Here is a 15,892-nt window from a genome sequence, read left to right as displayed (position 1 = left end):
TCCAGAACATAGCATCTTTGTGCTCCCATAAAACAATTCCCAAATTTTACCTCAGTGATGCTGGTCTCTTCTTAATCATTGCTAATTTCTTAGCTCCAACTAACCAGCATCAATTGTCCTCGTAGTTCCTTCCATTCCTAACTAGAGCCAGAGCCACATGGCTGAAGGTGCCAAGTTCTGCTGCTTAGAGGAACTAGAACATCAACCCCTTGTAATATTACATTATCACTGCCTTTGTTTTCCAAATACTTCCCTGCCTAAGCCTGGCTATCCTGGTTCTTGCCCTGTAGATGGACTTTGACCAGCATAGATCAATATGCCTGCCTCCTGGGATTAAAGGTATGCACCACCAGGCCTGAATTTAAATTTAGCTGGGTAGAGTCTTACCACAAGGTCCCACTCCCTTAATCTGTTATCTCATAGAACACAGGATTCTGCTCCATTTCACTTCCTGTTAACCCTTTAATACTCAAACCATGTATTTTATATTTTTCCTTTCAAAGCTTGCTATGCTTGTTCAAATTTGTCTTCCTAAGACTTAACCAGAGAACAAAGTCTCCTCTGGGCTTTTTTTGAAACTTCCCTTGTCAATGCAATTAATCTGAGGCTCTTCCCCTTAGTCTCAGGCAGACTTTTCAGTCTAGGGCAAAAAGTAGCCACATTCTTCACCAAAATACCACAAAACAGTCTTTCTGCCACATTCTGAAATTCTTCTCCTTTGAAATCTCTTGGGCCAGGTCAACAAAGTTCAAATTACTCCCATCAACAAAGTCTTCCATATTCCTACTAGGATGACCCATTAAGCCACTTTTAAAGCATTCCTCTGTGTTCCAAATCCAAAGTCACCAAATCCACAGTCTTTCAAATGAAAGCATGGTCAGGCCTATCCCAGCAATGCCCCATTCCCTGGTACCAACTTCTGTCTTTTTTTTTCAAACCTGTGCAATTTTTTTCTTTAGACTAACATACATAACAAACCTGAGTAGTCACTTTCACAAAATGTGATTTGTGCTAGAAAGCGTTGTTTGATGCCTTCTAGATCACAGGCCTGCCAGGCCCATGAAGAAGCCACTTTATCTTCTAATAAGTAAAACACTCTAGAGTCCAAATTCCTGGCTTACAACTATCTGGTAGAGCTGGTGGAAAGCAGGAAGGGACATGCTTTCCCAAGTCCAGAACTTAGGCCACCAGAGTGAGAGCAGCCTGTCCTATGGCTGCAACACCCAGTAAAGCCCCATGACAGCACCGTCCATCAACTGTGAAATGAATGCTGAGGCGGACATGTTGTCTCCAAGGCCAGCTGCAGAGGAAACAAGTTAAGTGTCATATATAAGCTGCAGTCTTCAGGGTCTCTTCTCCAAGTTCCTCAGGCATTCAGTGAGACCTGACTGTATAAAGACAGAGAATCTTCCAGTACACTATGCTGGCCGTATCTGGGAAGGACTCCCAACTCCTCCATGTACCCACCTGACTATCCCACTATATATACAATACAGTCACCACAAAAAAAATAATAATTTTAATTTGGCAACATGAAACTTCTGTAAACTGGACCAGCTCCAAAAACATTAATACTAAAGTAGTCCCTTCACCAAATATATACCTGAGATTAGCTGCTCATGAAAGTTTAAAGGCACCACTCCAGCATTACATGTACACTCCACCCAAGTTTAAATTGATTTTCCCTGGACAAGAGTCTTGGGATTTGGAGAAGCCAGCAAGAACTCCAGGTATATTGCTGTGGGTAAGTTTGTCAGCTGTGCAGATGATCCCAGCTACAGGCCAGCCATTCATCTAAAGAGTGTGACCCTAAGGCTTATACTGTTCAGCTCTGAGGAAGGCTTGATTTACAGTGAAGAGGTGTAACCGGAAGACAGGACAGAGATGTACAGCATTCATTCCTCCAAATCCGCCAGGCCTGACTTATGGTCTCCACAAGCAGCCGTCCATTTCCTTAGGGCTTAGGTCCTCCCTAGACTAGCTCTGATCCAAAGGAAGTATTGGGATTTTACGAGTCAGCAACTGTTCTGGTGACTCCACAGGCGCCCAGGTCTTTTGGAATAAGGACTGTGACTGGACTGGATGAATTTGCAATCCCGTTGGTCTGTGTACTTCTTGAAATGTGCCTCTTAATCTGCTTCAAGTGCCAGTCTACTCCATCATCGAAGCCTGAAAGTGACCTAGGCCCTCTTTGTGACAGAAGTTGAGGGAACGCTCTGGAGAGAGGCCATTGGGTTGGGTGGCTACTGGGTGGGGATGTGGATGGGCAGGCACAGAGGATGGGTATGCCCTGGGGTGAAAATGACTGGCTGATCACTGAGGAGTGTATGGAGACCCTGTCTGCAGCATCACACTGTGGGGTGGGAAAGCAGATGAACCAAAAGTCATTCCTGAACTCAGAGATGGTGGTGGAGTTCCATAAAGATAGACACTGGTTGACAGTGAGTTCTGCCACTTGGGAGCTGCACCATGGTTGTCGAGATCTAGAATATTTGGGGACTCTCTGGCCTCTCCACAGATTCATCAATCTTTTCTTCTTCTGGACCAGAATTGTGTCCATCAGGAGGAACAACCTTAGCAGTCACTGCATCCATTTGAGTTGGAGGAGTTAAGGCAGAATTTAGTGACTCACAACCTTGCAGACTAGACAGGACATTCTTCTCTGGGAAGAGGGAGCATGGAGGGTGACTCCCTGGGGGTCCACTTGGGCTTCTCTGGGAAGGGAGAGATCTCTGCCAATCAGAAAAGCCCTGTGGACATGTATAATGAGGAGTCCTCTGATAGGGGTGGTAGGAGGGCAGAGAAGAAGGCTGGTAGGTATATCTCATTCCTTGCTGAGGATGGTACCTAGGAAAGAGTCCAGGTTGGGGACCATTATCCTGGAACCCCCTGGGAGGAAAGGACTGAGGCTGTGATCCTGAGGACTTTCCTCCCATCATAGAGCCCAAGCCTTGCAAACTTGGACTCATAGAGTACTGTGTAGCTGAGTTAGAGTATTCTATGCCAGGCATGTTTAAGGGAGAAAACTGGTTCACCTTGCCTGCCATCCAACCGGGATCTGTGCAAAGAGATGTAGTAGCATTCGGTCCTATGCATAGCATGGCTTCTTGCAATGTTTTACCCCTGGGGCAGATTGGCTTTTCTGGATCACTACCATCAAGGCCCTTCCCCTCTGAACTACAGGGAGATGCTTCACCAAGGACCTCATTTTCAGGTAGATTCCCCATCTCTGCCACTATGGAGAAGACTCTCAAACAGCGTTGCACAGCTGGGCTGCTGTAGCTATTGTCCAAAGGCCAGGTGTTCTTGTTCTTTGATGTGTTAGAAGTGTCTGCAGAGTCGGAAGCATCACTATTGAGTCGGAGGTCCTCTGTTTCCCTTTCTTGTGGTGAGCTTTGCCTGGTACCGCTGGCTTGCAAGGGAGGTGCAGGGTGAAGTAGTTGTTTGAGGTATACCCCCTCTGAAGAACAAATGCTTGCTGCTTTCTCTTCATGTCCAGGCAAAGGCTCTGGGTCTTCCTCAGGCTCTTGTGTTTCAGTCATCTCCTGTGTACTCCCAGGGTTGTCCAATGCATTCTAGGGCTCTGACACACATACTGATGACGAATGAGCTACCTTTGGAGAGGGACCAGTTATTGGGGAGGAGTGCGCTAGAGGGGGGTGGTAAGGCATACCTGGGGGAAAGACTCCGGAGGGGAGCTGCTTCATGGCAATCATTTCAGGGCTGTCCATCATGGATTCCCCTACTTGTGCCCCCCGGGGCATCTGGGAGGGCCCTCTGAATCCAGGACTTGGTGCTGGAGTTGGAGGTGTCTGCAAACCATGTCCATCAGACTTACAGGGTGGCTGCATATACCCTGAGGAAGGAACACCATGAGGTAGAAAGCTTGACTATTTAGTCCACTGATTTGGTGGGATAGGTTGTCTCATCACTCGGCCATCCATCACATGACCAATGGTATGAGGGTGGTGAGAGGGTCCTGGACCCAGGTGGGGCTTCTCAACTGGCCCCAAAGATCCAGGGTTTACAGGACCATGGTTCCCATTCCAAACAGCAGGGTGTCCTCGATTTAGATACTTGTATGAATGATAAATATGACCGGGAGGAATTTCAGACCTTTCAGGAAAGTCTGGGATCGGGTTGGAGTCCCACCATGCCTAGAAGGAATAAATCCTGCCTGGAATGGAGCTGGTGGATACATGTTTCCAACTTGACTGGGACAATTCATCTGCCCAAGATGTAAGGATGGGACATGTGACACCATATTGGAAAGGTCTGAAGCACTGAGCAGGGATCGCCAATGGTTGCTAATTCCAGCTGGAGACTGTATAGCAAAGGTTGGGTGTTGCAAGGGCTCCTCTGGGGGCACCTCTGGAATTCGAGAGGAGCCATGTAAGTTGATGGATTCTGATCCTTGAAGAGAGCCAAACATTCCTGGTGCTGCTGGCTTCATCTGGTTTAAAAGGGATGCGTGGCTAGGCACCCTACCACAATGCAGGGGGCAAGAAAAGCCTTGGCCATTTGATGTGCCGACCTCTAAAGGGAGTTGTATGGAACTGCTGCTCTGATTGTCCCCTGAGGAGGCAGCTCAGTGTGCTGCGGGCAATGATTTTCCCCCATTCTTTACTGGTGGCTGTTTCCTGCTGTACACTTCTGTGTTTCTTGAGAGAGTCCAAACATGGCTTCCACTATTTCTACCAGACTGACTCCTTCTTTTTTAGCATTTTTCATCCTCTTTGATCCAAAATTCTTCATCTGTGTCTCCATCTTCACCAGGAAAGTGTTTTGTCATGGCCCGATGGAAACACTGCTCTAAATTGTCAGACATCTTGGTATATTCATTACTGTCACCATTGTATTTTCGGCAATTTTTTAACATGGTCTTCGTGACATTTACAAATTGCTCCTTGGTAAACTATGAACCTCCATTTAATTTCTTCTCCATGTTTGAAATATCCATGGGGTCTTAATAATCTGGTAATAGTTGGGGGCATAAGATTATTCCACAGGTTCCAAGAAGGGCCAGGAATCCTTGTGAGCCTTCGCCACATCTAGAACTTTTACATGGCTGTGAAATCATCATCCAATTCAAAGAGGTCCTTGGTCTTCTTCCATTCCCTCATAGGAGAATTCAGATCCAAATGGGAAAGTTCTGGGGGTAGCTCCTTGCCTTTAGCCAATAGCCATGCTCATTCTTCCCTGAGCTTTCTCCTCTTAGCCCAGACTTCCACTGCCTTGATCTTTTTCCTCCTTTTCCTGCATTCTCTCCTCCTTTAACATCTGATCTTGCTCCTTCTTCTGCACTGCAAGAAAGATCGGTCGTTCCTCCTCCTCCCACCTGTGCTTCTGTTTTTCTATCTTGGTGAGCATGGGAGTTTCCTCTAACTTGATGAATTGGATGGGCAGGTGGACAGATATAAACCTGTGTTGCAGCTCTGGCTTTGTGCCCTGTGGACGATTTCCCTTGTGAGCAATCATGTTGCAGATTTCAGGCAGGAAGTCCTGCTAAGGAGCTTGTAGAGTTGCTGCTCTTGGAGAGAGGTCGGCTCTCAGGAAGCTCTCAGTAACCTGTCTCCATTCTTCTGTTAGACACAGGATCCACCAAGTACCTTGGCCTGCCCCTCCGGATCCATTTCTTTTGTGTAGGTCAGATGTCAAGGAGTTTTCTTCCTGCTTTTCACTGGATATAATCTCCTCCTGTAGTTTTTTTTCGTTTTGCAGGCGTTCCTCTTCTTTTGTCTGATTTTCCAGGAACATTTGAGACATTTTTTTTTTTTTTTTTTTTTTTTGCCTTTCACTTTCCCTGCTCAAGGAGAGTTCTCCATTGGACCTTCCATGTACTAAGTCTTCTTTGTACATTTGTGTCCCATAGAAGTACCAGTACAGTGCACCTGAATTGTCTTCACCTAGAGGTTCATCTCGGAGACTGTCTGCATCCAGACCCTTGAGAAGATCAAAGACATCATCTGCAACAATCGGGTAATCACAGAGGAGATGCAGGATCTCTACTCATGTACGCAGAGGAAGGTTTGAAAACTGGGATCTCTCAGAGGATTGGGCTTTCCTTCTTCAAGCTCACAACCTTAGTTAACAATATCTTCCAAGTAGCTGTGGAATGTCTGAGACGTGATACCTCTTCGCTAATAGCAGCCTTGAAGCAGGCAGGCAATCAGATCACTGATAAATACCAAGTCATCTCTGTGAAGAGCTGCCTCTAACTCCTCGATCTCGAAGTTGAGCAGGCATAATGCCTTGTGAAAGAACAAGCAGAATTGTGCGATGGCTGGGACTTCCCACCAGGAGCAGAGCATGCCCAGCATGGCCATGCAGCCTTCCTCTGGGCACATCTCCCTGCTGTGATTACTCACTCACTCTTGCTTGCTTCAATCTTGCTTGCTAGCTCCAACTCTGGCCATGGGGCAGGGTCTCTCACTCAGCAAATGGCAGCTCCCTCAGCTTAGCAAGAGCTCAAGCAGAGGCGGGCCAGGACAGGGGTAGTGCACTGGGGGAGTAGCTTGCAAACTCGCTCAAGCAGCCGCATGCTTGCCCCCTCCCTCAATGGCTGTCCCAACATCTGACTTAGTTATGGTTTTACTGCTGGGAACAGACACTATGACTAGGGCAAGACTTATAAAAACATTTCATTGGGGCGGGCTTACACGTTCAGAGGCTCAGTCAATTATCATCAAGCATGACAGCATTCACACAGGCATGGCAAGAGCAGAGCTGAGAGTTCCACATCTTCACCCAAAGGCTGCTAGTAAAAGACCCATTTCCAGGCACCTAGGATGAGAGTATTAAGCCCACACACACAGTGACATGCCTACTGCAAACAGGTCACACCTATTCCAACAATGCTACCCATCCTAATGGTGCCACTCTCTGGTACAAGAGTATACAAACCATCACAACTTGGAAGCATATTACAGCAACAGCATGAAATAGACTGACGGCTGCCTTGTAACAAATTTCCTACAGATATGGTAAGGGGGCACAGCTTACCAGAGAGAACTTTGTATCATTAGGAAAGATGTCTGCATGATGTTAGCATGTTTATACAAGGTCCATGGCCTCAACAGGAGCACTTTCAAGGAGGACAGAGAATGTGTGTTTTACTTGAAATAAAGGGCTTCAGCACTGTTGCTCATACTGGTCGGTGCCGATTTCACCTCACTCTATCCATGCAGAGGAACCCAAGTTGTCCTCCCACCTTCCTTTTGAGCAAGGTATAGGCACAAAAAGACCAGGACGCAGAGCTGGTGTCCAATTCCTCAGTTATGCTCAATTTTTAACTAATGTTTAAACAAATACAGTGTGGTCACTTATTATTGATAGTCTTCACATCTTACTGAGGGCACCAATTGCTTGACTACAACCAACTCTCTAAAAAGTCTGCGCCCTGGGACATATATCAAGATCAATCTGGCATGGAGGTGCATGCACACTTTCCTGTACTGAACATAGAAAGGTGGAGGTAGAAGTTTGATGTATGGTAAATTGGCCACCAAGTTCACATTGTGTTCCTGGATTTCATCTCAGGACAAGGATGTGGAGAGTCTCTGATGGCTTCTGTCTAGCCCCTTGAAAGATTCTCTGAGCTTTGGCCTCAGCACTTAATACTTCCTGCTGGGTCAGCAACACTAAAGGAAGATAAGATTGTCATCAGCACCGTATCACGCTACCAGCAGTGGATATTAATCAGTTGTTCAGATGATGATACTCACTTTCATTTTTTCCTAATGTGGGCTAAGGGAAACAGAGAACATAGTCCTTAGAATGGAAAGATCATTCTCACTTCTCCATCTTCCCAGAAAGAAAGACTGGAAGGGAGAGAATGGTAAGTTCTTTATAATAGAAAAGACTTGGTAAGTGAGGCCTTTGATGTAGCCTGTGATTCAGTGTTGTTTTCTGAAACAGGGTCTCAAATACCCCATGTGGACCAAGTTAACCTTGAGCTCAGACAATTCTGCTTCCACTTTCCTATATTTGAGCTTCCAAGTGGGGCCTCCAAGTACTGTGGAAACATAACTAATCATTGTGAGAGACCTGGATAATCTAATGCTAAGGCATGTACAGCACAGTATAGCAAAAGTCATTGATTTCTATGTCTGCCCCCTATTTCAGATAGTTGCTGTCATATGACAGCCAATCATCAACAGAGAAAACAACTTGACTCAGCAAAGTCATGGTGTCCACATTCTGTTGTGTTCTGTATGAGGTTTGTTAATCTTACAATGGTACATAAACCATTCCATGGGACCCCTCAAATTAAGGGTCAATATGCAGTTATATCTAAAATGGCCTGATCCGAACAGAGCACTGGATACTTCCCTAACTTTGAATGAACTAATTTTGTTTTTTCATTTGTTTTTGTTTGTTTGGTTGGTTTGGTTTTTGGGTTTTTGTTTTCTGTCTTTATAAGTTAACAAATATAGATTTTTTGAGCTATGGCTATGGCACAAATCCTGAGCAATGGTTCTGATCAATCAACTTTAGGGTCTGCATTTAATGAATCATTCATGTTTGACGGAAATTGGGTTTTGTGTGGTTTGTGGGGCCAAACATGAACCCAAATACAAGATGCTAGGACCTTGCCCAGTCAACGAACCTATGTCTATAGTATTACCCTATACTTTCTGCCTGCACATCTGCACCTCTGTTGAATATATTATTTATTTCATACAGAAACTCATGGTCTAGCACACAGAGCACTATAAGCAATACTGATTGGTGAGATTGGTGCAATGAGAAAAGCCCCCACACAATCTGATGGTCACACATTGGTGGCTCCATATTTCAGTTTCCTTTGCCAAAAGATCTCTAGAATGTTGTCAGAAGCATGATGACTGCATGTCTCCCTCCTAAGGGATCTTGAGGCAAATTTCAAATGCTAAACACAAGGCTTCATGAGTGTGGTCCCTAACACACACCCACACTGCAACCAGCCCTGAAGGCTCAGCATGGATGAGATTTCATGCACCTGTATATGATTAGACAGGAGTAGATTTTGGCTGCATATTCAAACTGGTATGATTTCTCACTAAGTTTTAATGGCTCCTATTGCTGATTGAGGAAAATTTAAGGTAGGATGAGATATTTCTGAGAAGGGTTTGGAAAGGAAACACAGAGTTAGATACATAGGAATTACTTAGGTGTGGCCAATCAAGCCTAGAGCAAACCCTGGCTTTGGAAGGAGGATGTGCTCAATGGCTATGCCCCAGGAAAGAGCAGCTCAGCTTCCTGTCAGTACAGGGAGAACATTAGCAGGGAACCAAAGGCTTTATGTAGTCCATGACATCAGCAGTCCCTTCTTGGACATTCTATTGTCTCCTGGAGAGTTCTAAGCAACCTCTGTGATGTCACCAGTGTTGTAGTTACAACAAGCTGACTGAGATTTCTCAGTCAGAGACTGGACATTGCAGTGATGGCCCTGCTTGCCCGACTTGGTAGACTTTTTCAGAGAACCAATGTGGATGGGAGAGAGACCAGAGAGGGGAGGAAGGATGCTGGCCTTCCATCTGAGAGTAATGAAGGACGAAGGAGGTGGACTTGGCGAATGAGCAGTAAGTCCTGAAAGGGAAGTGGATGTTGAGCTTCCTGGTAGGGGTGGCCTGAGCTGGCCTTTCTAGTAATGTGGAACTGGAGACTCTGGGTAGCAAAAAAACTTCCATGGTTATCACAATTCTTGAATCATCAAGGATTTCAGAACAGTACTTTTCCATCCCCTAAGGCAGGAGTTGGCAAGGTCAAAGCTGTTAGGCTATGAACTTCAAGTCTTGACTTGCACTGGGTATTGTGGGTGTTACTTAGGGACAGAATGAGACCATCAGGAGTGACAGCAGGTCTAAGCTATGCCAGTTTGAGGGAGGAATACCTGCACTTCAGTCCAAGGCTTCTTTTAGCTCCTGTAGTTATCTGACATTAGTCACAGGGAGAGAATGGTGCTCCAGACCATGATGTCATGTTCTCAGAACTACTCTGACCTCCTGTTTGTGACAGTTCCTACCTTACCTTTCTTTATCACCAATTGTGGGTGGCAGCCATTTCTATACTGTAAACAAAGAACAAGCAGTTGATAGACTCAGAGGGGGATTCTATTTTTATTTCTGGGATGTTTTGTGTTTCAGGGGGGAAGTTGATCATTGTGATGAACATATTCTCCCCCTGCCTGACTTATTAAGCCAATTCCTTGGCTTAGAGTAACAGGTTGGATATCTGAGCATCTCCAAGATCTCAAATACTTGTGATAGTGAATTTGTAGTCTGACTTGTGAAACCACAGGGCTCAGGGCTCTGAAGCCAAGATGTACCCTGAAGAAGACATCTCTCTGGTCCTCATAAGCACGTTTAAGGGGGAATGAGGATACATCTGGCTACTTACATCACCTGATCTCTCTAGAGTGATGGTAGAACTGAGATCCACTCAGAAGAAATCTCATGCTGGGACCAATCTCTTGGTGGTGTCACTAGGTTACAGGCCTTTTTCCTTCTCTTTGGTAAGTCCACACTCTTTGCATTCTCACATCAAATATTCTCATATTCATCTACCTACAGTGGCTCACAGACAGACATCATCCCCTATACCTGTCATGAGTAAGGAGCAGTTTGAGAAGGAAGAGAACGAGCTGATCAAAGAGATCCAGCTCACTACCCAGGAGACAAATGAGCTGAGAGATCCCCTGATCTATGTGACCGAGGGATCCATGAACAACAGGTATACGTTGCTCCATACCTGTGGTGTCATTCCGGGGTCTGCAATGCCTCCTTCATCTTATGCTTTTAAAGGGGTGGGTTCTAGGAAGCTATACCACCAGAACATAACTGGGCCTCACTTCATGCCCCTAAATACTTATTAGAGGAGTGGCCACACCTGAAGTTTTGTCAGGAGCGAGAAGGGAAATAGACTCTTCTGCTCCCTCCACTTGAAAAGAGGAACTTGGAGTCTGAGTGAAGAACTCAGGGATAGAGGCAGTGATGATTTCCTAGGGTTCATTTGGAAAGCCTTTGACAGGAGGTTGCTAGGTGATGGGAGTTTGTAGTTGTGTTTTTACTTGTTTCAAAGGTGACTGAGTGTTGGAACCTCCAGGTAGCAGCTGGAGGGGCCTGGTCCCACATGGTTCTTCTCAGTGCTTGATTAGAATGCCTGAAGTTCATGCCTGTTCCTGTTTGTCTGTGTGCCTTATACTCTGAGGCAGTAATGTTGCATGCATTACTCTACCTCTCATTGTGTTCCCTTTGTCTCTGTCTCTCTTTCTCTTTCATTCTCTCACTCTTTGTTTCTCCATCCTGTGTATAGGTCTAAGTCTGTGAGTCTAAGTGCATGCACAGGTACAGACCTGTGAATATGTTTTGTATGTTTTTATTTCTCTCCACAATTTGGAATCTAGGGGTAGGTGTTTTGGCCTGAGGATTTACTTACCTAAGAGTATCCAGGTGAGGTGGGTCCTGAGGCCTGGTAGTCCCCACTTTAAATAGCATTGCACTTTGACTATGTTGTCACATGTGTTAGTACTTTTGTATTTTGGGGGCAGATTATAAATCTGTGGTGATGTCTGGACTCATCTCCAGAATTATATATAATAACTGTCTCTACAGTATTAGGTATCCAGGATTTAGAATCCCTTTTATGGAAACAGGGGAAACACCATCACAGCTGTTTGGTGGGTAAAGACCTGTAGCCTAGACCCCTGAGAACATAACTGCTTTGTCTGCCCTTCAGACCTACTGAGTAACGCAGGGAGCCAGGGCACCCTCAATCTAGATGCCTAGCTTCTGGTGTTCAGGGGCCAGGATAGCCAGTTTCCCAAGGTTAAGAAAATCCCAGCATTTAGAATGCAGTGTGTTGTTTCCATGGCTGCAATAGTCCAGGACCCAGCCTGAGTTCATGTGTTACTAAAAGCCTAAGTTTATGGAGTTCTGTCTTCTTGGGGCCAGGCCCTACCACAGGCCAAATGGACACTATAAAGAACTGAAATTAAAGGAGAAGGAGATCATGACATTCCTACATGAATTAGAGAACAAGAACATGGAGGCCCGAGAGAACAAGCAGGAGCTCATGAAGGAGATAAATTTCTATCGGTAAGTACTTGTCTGGGAGGCCAACACTTGTGAAATGGCCATTTCTGCCTTCCTTTGTTTCTGGACGGGAGACTGCAGGTCTGGTTCTATACTTTATGCTTTTTAGGCATCAGTGTGCCTTGGATTTTTGGACTCAGTTTTCCTAGGTCTCTAGGAGACTGTTACCACTGCCAGTGTTCTCCAGGCATCCTCAGGAGCCTCTAAACAGACAAGTGATTCAGATCATCAGAAGGTTATTATGTTGTACTGGGCCTGTGGGGCTCAGGCAGGGTTTTACAGAGCTAAGTGAGGTGTAACATGAGGATAGAGTGCCCTCCCTTTGGTTCTAATGACTACCCTGATTGTAGTTGCACCCTACTAATTGGTATTGTCCCAATGCATGGGCTGTCATGAGTAGATGGAGATCCCTGTTTCTTTTGGAAAAACATGGACCCTTTTGGTGTTTGGACTGCAGCACAAATTTCTTCTTCCATGAAATGGCTATTTGCTGTTTGTACAGCTGTCATGGATGTATTCTGGTGGATTGTATTAGGTCTTCAAAGGAATCAGGGTACATGTCAGGTTAATGGGACCTGTAAGTAGAAATGGGAGGAGGAGGCTGCAGGAACTTACCATGCAGAGTGTGTTTCCAGTAACCTGCACAGCCGGCTCCTGCTGGAGAAGAATCTTATAAAGAAGAATTTGGCAATATTGCAGCAGGAGAAGAAGGAAGTACTGGCTGATTGGGCCGTCATTCGTCAATGTTTGATGGAGTTGAACCTGAGTGGTACAGAAGAACAGGAGAAGACCAACAACCTGGAGACTAAAGAACATCAGGTAGGGACAAACAATTCGGCCAGGCTATGACTATCTGATAATTGGCACAATAGAATCTATCTTTGCTTCCTCCCACCAACTTTCTAATCCATCCTTCCAAGCAGCCGCCCTCCTCATGGAATGTAGCTGTTCTTTGCTCTTTTTTCACACAAGTATTCTGGGAAGTTAGCCTCTTGTGAGACTCTGAATTAGCCTCTTTGGAGGCACTATTATCACTGGCAAGTGAACCTTTCAACTCTGCTTTAGTCTGCAGTCCACTCAGGGTGACAGGTGAATAACATGTCACATTCTTGCATGCATGTCTTCAGATAGGTGGAATGCTATGTGGAGGTTTGAGTGAATTCTGGGTCCTATCTGCAGATTTCACATCAGTAATTTCAGTTAGCATATTAATGTTGACTGTCCAGTAAAGATGAGGTAGTGGGAGATAAAGGTCTGACAGCTGCCATGCCTTTCCCCACCATTCCTGTGTCTTAGTAACTGCCTTCCTTTCCCAGGTCTCAGAAACTGCTAGAGAGCTGGGATTGGCCACAGCTAAAGAAGAGACCATCTTGCAAAATGAGTTGTCATGCCAGGAGGCCCCTGCTGACCCTGATCTCCAGCATCCAGAATCTTCCTCAGATGAATCTTCCTCAGATGAATCTCTTTATATCACATGTCCTGAGTGGGAATAGGCCCTAACTAGGAAGCCATGGCTGATTCAGGGTGTTATTCCCTTTTCTCTTCAGATAATTCCTCTTGGCAGAGAACGGAGGTGACTGCACTGCTAACAAATGTCCAAGAGGAGTAACAGGCTATAGGTCTGTGCTGCTAAAAGTGCAGAAAAAAGATGAACAATAATTTATTTATAGTTTTGTTTGAAGTTTTCATTTTTTGTTCTTAGAGTTGTTGCTATGTTATTTAGAAGTTATATGTTCTTATTCTTTTATTTCATTGTTTATTTTTGCCTTTATCTCTATATTAATTGAAATTGTAAAACCTAATTTTTAAAAATTCTATTTCTTATGCAAAAAATGGATTTGCAAGTCGTGACTTTTGAGACCATCTTCCTTATTCAGGTTTTCTATCCCCTGCTGTAGACCTAGAACTCACATCCAGAGATGGATCTTTGTAAGTTCCAGACAGCCAGGGCTATATAGTAAAGTCATAGCCACCTAGGGGTATACAAGGTGATGAACTTTTGTGTATCAATAATTTTATTTACCCCATGGACACACACTTGGTGATGTAATCACTGCCATACTGCATCCATGGTGACATGAATTCTCATACTCCTAACATATAGCACTCTGTCACACACACACATTCATTCATGATCCTGTGAACCAGATACTGAGGAATATACAGTCATTGTTCTAGAGCTGCTGAGGATATAAACACATTCAGAAAGGAATACAAAATAAATCAGGAAGGCCAGAGCCATATGCCTCAGTTTACTTGCAACAGAGCATCAGTGATTGAGGCGAACAATAGCTTCCCTTTGGTTCTGGCCTGAAAAGATCAGAGCCATTAACTGGGAGAAAGTTCAGGGGTCGTCACTCCTGAAAGGGAGGGATGTCTAAACATGGCTTACTGTGAGCCAGAGTTTTTCCTTGTTTCTAGTCAAGAGTTAATATTTACCCGGAGAGGAAAATGTCCTTGGGTCTGCAGATAACAGTTTCTTCTTGTGAAGTTTGTTCTCTTTCTGAGGAAATGATTCCAAAAATGATAATATTGTCTGCCCGGTGCAACTATGTAAAAATGTTATTGTTTGGGCATAATTAGCAAAGTCATAACCCGTGTTTTTAAGCTGTAGAAATCAGTAAAGCTTTGCTTCTTGCCACCAGAGCATTAGTCTGTCTGTTTCTTTAAGGCATTCACAAAGCTCATCTTCGTCAAGTGATAACCACACAGCAGACATAATGACCTTCCATTTCTTGCTGGGAAATAGCTTTTAATAGATGCTGTTGTCCTTGACCATAAACTTGCTTTGTTTTGCTGTTGCTGATTAGACTTATGTTGAACATTTATGTGAATGGGTGTTTTTCCTACTGAATATAATACTGTATGTGGCTCCTCCTGAGGGACATTTCCCTAAGATCACAGATGGAATCACAACCATTCCTGGAGATGATTGTTAGGTACCATGTGGGTCTTCTAGTGAGTAGCAGATGCTCTAACCTGTGAGGCATCCCCACACTTCCTGCCTTTGGCTTTTGCCCTTCCAGTGAATATGCTGTATTAGATGAACAGGTTCAAATCCACTTGAGTGAAGAATCTCAGATCTGTAGGTACAGTGCCTGACCTGCCCACACTCAGTGTCCTAGGCTGCCAGGCATGTATACACGGCTCTGATATTACCACTGCTATTTCTGTGTTCAGAGCCTTTTAAGTGAACAAAAAGGGGTGGAAGGAATATTAATGTTTGTGTGCTCTGCTCCCTCAAGAGTCCCTAAAAACGGGTGCAGTCAGGTGAAATCTTAATTGATCAGATAAGGCTAGAGGCTCTTATTGGGCAGGGGGAAGAAAGGCAGAGCTGAGATTTTTAGAGAGGGGAAGTGAGATGGAGAAGAGAGAGGGAATGAAGGACAAAATAAGGAGGAATAGGAAGATGGTGCTGGACTACGGGGCTCTAGGGGCCATAAGTAACTGGGGATTTCATAAATGGGAAATAGAGTAATGTAGGTACATTTTCCTGATCTAAGTGTGCAGGTTGTATTTGTATGTGTTGAGTTTTGCATTGTTTACATGGGCATTTTGTGGTTGTAGATTTCCCCTAATAAATTTGTCTGGCATATTACAAGGGTTTTGTGTTATTATTTTAAGAGGTAAAGGGGAAGTGTGAGTGGCAGCCAGCTCACTGGAGGCTAGCCACAGGTGGTGGATGGCATTGGAAGTATGAACAGCCTGGCAGCAGCTAAACATGGGAAACAGGGCAATAGTGCTACATGGGGCTGGCCACTCAAGGTTAATGAGATCGTCTTTCCTGTCCCTAACCACTTTAGCATGGATTGGGTTTT

The 15,892-nt window shown here is 44.8% G+C and overlaps 1 pseudogene; it reads right to left on the bottom strand.

Annotated features, from left to right (window-relative positions):
• Window positions 1-1,977: 1,977 nt before the first annotated feature.
• LOC147005069 (chromatin remodeling regulator CECR2-like) lies at window positions 1,978-6,347 on the bottom strand (annotated as a pseudogene).
• Between the last annotated feature and the right edge of the window lie 9,545 nt (window positions 6,348-15,892).

Source organism: Mus caroli, unplaced genomic scaffold, assembly GCF_978045245.1.
Source record: "Mus caroli unplaced genomic scaffold, Mus_caroli_1 scaffold_4, whole genome shotgun sequence".
NCBI classification, from domain to species: Eukaryota; Metazoa; Chordata; class Mammalia; order Rodentia; family Muridae; genus Mus; species Mus caroli.
This window is presented reverse-complemented; position numbering and strand designations above follow the sequence as displayed.